We start from the raw sequence: 4,866 nt of genomic DNA on the forward strand, positions 1-4,866 counted from the left end.
CCCCACTCCGCGGTTCCTGCTGAAGTCCTGAGAAACAACACACTCGGTGCAAATTAATGCGAGCCGTACTCATCTCCAAACAACGGTTCGGCGCATTTAGGGGAACCGCCCTGTGTGTGTAGTAATACCGTGGCAAGAGTGTTCCGGTCTAATCCTTCTTTCGGTCAGTTATAGCTCGATACTGATGGATGTGCCCGCGGCTACGTCGCGAAGGGAGATGGATCGTTCTTGGCGCGATAGAAATGCGAGGATCGATACACCGGCGATTCTTGTATCGGCTCGAGAATAAGTAGCTCGTTGACCTCTCGAGCACGTTCGGAAATTAGAGCCAACCGTGCCATCCTCTCATACGCGATTTATCCGCGTCGTAATGGCACGCCACTTAAAACAATCGAGAGACGGCTTCTCCAAATGCCTGCGTGTCAGCGAGTGGATACTCCGGGTATCGAACGCTCGTCCCCTTACGGTACATGTAATCTTAATTCCCGGTAAACGTGTTTGTATCGTTAAGAGGATCCTTCTTAATTGGTTCCCGCTAATTACACGCAGCCATTTTATATTTTAAAGATCAAATCGAAAAACGCATTTTTTCTGCGATGCTTAATGAAGTAATAATAATTATTAAACCATATTTTTAACCAGCTGACAAAACTTGACTTTAATAGATTTTAGTTCTCTTTTATTTATTTATATACTCTGAGAAAAAAATAGCCAAGAAATAAAAATATTTTTGTATGAGTAATAACATATTTACCTATATTAATAATAAAATATTCAAATGAGAAGATATAGTATATATGTGTATGTGTGTGTGTGTGTGTGTGTGTATACTATATCTTCTCATTTGAATATTTTATTATTAATATAGGTAAATATGTTATTATCATAAAAAAATATTTTTATTTTCTGGCTATATATATATATATATATATATATATATATATATATATATATATAAAATATTATATATATATAATATTTTCTACAACCTTAGTCTTTCATGAAAAGCTAAGATAATGACGTCAGAAGAGCGAGTATGCCTAAAATATGTACAGAATGTGTCGAAATAAAAGATCATGTCCATAAGATGACACTTGTAATCGATTAAGCACATTTGTAAAATATTCTGGAAACTCTCTAAAGATCAACGAAAGGAAAGTTCTCGGAGTTTTTACAAATGTGCTCAATCGATTCCAAGGATCACTTTATGGACGTATTTTTTTATTTTGCAAGGATTTTGAGCATGCGTTTTCTCACTTCTGACGTCATCAATCGAGAGTTCCGGGACCAAGAGTCCTGGTTAGCTCTTTGTTCTGATACACTTCCTATCTCAATTTTTTGTGTCGGGTTGCCAACTTAGTAAAAATTAATTGTTTCGTCTATTTCGCACGCTCAGTTTGTCTGTAGTGCCTACGAAACCGAATCACGCTAATATTTGTAGATTCGAAATCTTTCGGTCGTACAATAAAAGCACGCCGAGTGGCTTCGACGGTGGAAAGCTTTTATTCGCGTCGGGCGTATACCCGGTCGAGTCGTTCCGCGCGTGGCTGGGGATCGACATTTTCCGGTGGCCGGGGAAAAATCTGGCGCGACCTTATGAAGAGGAAGCGCGCGCGCGAGCTTTTACATTCCGCCGCGAATCTTCGGCAGCCGTACACTGCGCTGGTCCCAACCAACCCCTTGCCGCTACTCCCACCGTCGTTCCGAGCAGCGCTTCCAAAGGAGCGAGCTAATATCTGACGCTACTGGCTTTTATTTTTGTCTATCAGCTTCGCCAAGTAACATTAGCGCTTCCTCGTCCGCCTCATGCTCCTCGAACTCGAGAGCTCGTCCGCAAAAACACCGACCGGCTGGAGCGAGGCCGTGTGAATTCTCGGAGCATACCGTCTATGCGAATTAAACGAAAAAGAAGCGGGTATATCGTGAATGGCGCATATGGGGTGAAGTAACAATAGGGGAAGTGCTGCGAAGTAAAGGGCGAGAAAGAGGGGGTTGCCTTCTTCGCCTTTTCACAATACGACGTATCGATGTGACGTGACGCGCGAGAAAATGCGAATGATATGCGCACGAGAACGGCATGAAGTATTCGTGTAAATAGGTAAAAACATATAAGAAAGAAAGAGAAAGAAGCGCAAGACACAAAAGGGAACACGAGACTATTCGCATACGAAACTCCGATGTAAGTTGAAGCGTCGCTTAGGCGAAATCGAGTTCTTGCGCATTTTTTTTCGGCGCGTGATACATGGAAAAAATATTGTAGTAAAAATTACATTAAAATTATATTTCTTTCTATAATGATTTTTGATAAAGATCGATTATATTGAAATTGTACAAATCATTATAGAAATAGTAAATTTGACGATCTACTTGACATATAATGTAACCAAATTTAAGTAAGTGCTTTTGTATAGTAAAAGTAGCAATTTTGTAATAAAAAGTCAAACATATAATATTTTTAAGCAAATATAAAATAACCTTGATCATAGTTCTGTATGATTCAAGAAAGAGATTGCAAAAATTCTGTCGTAATTCTTACTACAATATTTTTACCAATAATAGATACAAATAATTGTATCTATTATGGACTACAATAAGCCGTTCATGGTGAATCAAAAGTCAGAGAGCGAGTTGTGAGCGAGTTATTATGTATCATAAGATAGTAACAAGTTAATAATCAGTGACTATACATGAAGATGACCAAATTTCATTTTTTACGATTTAAAAGTTATGATTATCTTATAACTGACCGATCAGAAAGCGATATATGTCCGCCATCTTTATCAAGAGAACTAACCAGAATTGACTGAAAACTGTTCGCCCTCCGATTAGCTGAAATATAATGACGCAACGACCTAATACGACCTATTGTGAATGCAAGTTTCCTGAGATTAATAACTTATAATTCTAACTTACCATCAATGTGAGATATGAGTAATGACTGACGGCTTATTGTAGACAGCCCATTAGATTGAAATTATTGCACCCAACATCTAATGACAGCTCTTACTAGCCAATCTCTCTTGCTAGTAGTTTAGGTCCTTCAAATCCCTTGCAAAATCTTCGTTTCTCCCGCAATAAGTTTTCGGTTCGGACGCTCGCTTTCACGCATGATTTCCTCTTTCTCTTTCGTGCAATCGGACCGAGCGCGGTCGCTTCTTGAGACAGCCGTCGATTGTCTTAGGCACGCCACAATAGTTTTCAATGTCGCTTGTATGAATATCGCGGTCAATGGATGCATTCAACGGAGACTACAATCGCGAGTAGCACTTGAGCGGCAATGGGGTCCGCTTCGCAGAATATCTCAGAGTACATACCAATCGCATTCAATCGCTACTCAACTGTTGTCTCCACTGAATACGCCCAGTGTAAACACGAAATGAGATTTGGCCGTTCACTAGTGTACGCGCAACGGTAATATTAACCGGCGCCTTTAATTCGCTATCTCGATCGAATACGATCTGCGATCAAATACGCGCTACTTAATCATCACTTCGTACCACTACATGGAAAATGGAGCCGACGTATTAAAACCACTGCACAAAGAATCTCTCTCATGCTTTGCCCGAGTCATACCTCTCTTCAATTGCCGAAGCCTCCTCATCTTCGCACTCTTCGAAATTCCCCCCGCAAAAAATACTCGTTCCGCATAATTATTGGGGGAGACTGGTGATTTTTCCAACGTGGTTAATCTACACACATCGCACGTATTTATCTTTCTTGTTTTTTATTTCCCCGACGCGAGAATACTGGGTGGATTCAGCCGATTTATATCGCAGGAGTCACCGGATAATCGACTACTCGCTGTAACGTCAAGTACATTAATTAAACGATGATATTTCATACGCCGAGCGATTAAACGCGATATCCTCGTATCGCCGCAAATATAGCCGAGCGTGAGGACGCGGTGGCATCGGCGGACAGATAAAATCGCTCTTCATCGCGCAGAATTTTCAAATGAAATCCCGACGCGCGCCCAGGCTCCAGCGTCGGTGAAACGCGGCGGTGTAAATAAACAGTCCCTCCGCGCAGGAGAGAGCGTCCTCTTGCTTTTCCCGAGCCGGATCGACGACCGGTGTCTGGTCGCGTCGCCACACCGGCACCGCCGGCTCCACACGACACAGGAACTAATATCCGCGAAGGAGTCTTTATTTTTCTTTATTAGCCGCTCGCTGTGCAACAATGCCGTACCGCGGGTGAGCACCGCCGGTGTCAATGGTCTGGCTTTTCGCAAGCTCGCAAAGTCGGGCCTGCAAGCCGAGCAAGGCGGGCCAAGCGGACGGAGCGAGCCACATCTGCGGATTCCCGCAGAATATCGCTGTCGTCTACGCGAACAAAGGAAAACAGGAGATAGCGGGCTCGGTATGAGGAGCGACTCGACCGAGGGAGTACAAGGATGTCGGGAAAGCGGGGAAGAAGGAAGAGAATAAGAAGGAGAGAAGGAAAGAAGAGAGAAAGATAGAAGTTCGAAGAAGGGGTGTCAGAGAGAAAGAGAGAGGATACATCGCCTCGAGCGTCTCTTCGTACTAGTCTCTTACATCCCCCGACCCTTACCTCTTCGTAGCCGCCTTGCTCTCTCGGCAACCCTCTTGCCCATCGCGTCCCTCGGCAATCCTAGAGCTCTCCTCTAAATAACCATGTATGACGCTATCAGTTACCGTATTATATTCCATATATATATCCACACCCAGCCGGACGAAGGGTTTCTGAATTTTTTCGAGTTTGCCCGAATTTTGCTGGTCACGTATGACACATATATATATACATACATACGTACATATATATATATATATATATATATATATATATATATATATATATATATATATATATATATATATATATATATATATATATATATATATATAT

The 4,866-nt window shown here is 41.9% G+C and overlaps 1 protein-coding gene across 7 annotated transcripts in view; it reads right to left on the reverse strand.

Annotated features, from left to right (window-relative positions):
- The window catches only part of LOC116840737, a 371,839-nt gene that overhangs the window by 165,125 nt on the left and 201,848 nt on the right, over positions 1-4,866 (reverse strand). The window lies entirely within an intron of this gene.

This window comes from Odontomachus brunneus, unplaced genomic scaffold, assembly GCF_010583005.1.
Source record: "Odontomachus brunneus isolate Ranch 3 - 2012 unplaced genomic scaffold, Obru_v1 Obru_scaffold_011, whole genome shotgun sequence".
Lineage (NCBI taxonomy): Eukaryota > Metazoa > Arthropoda > Insecta > Hymenoptera > Formicidae > Odontomachus > Odontomachus brunneus.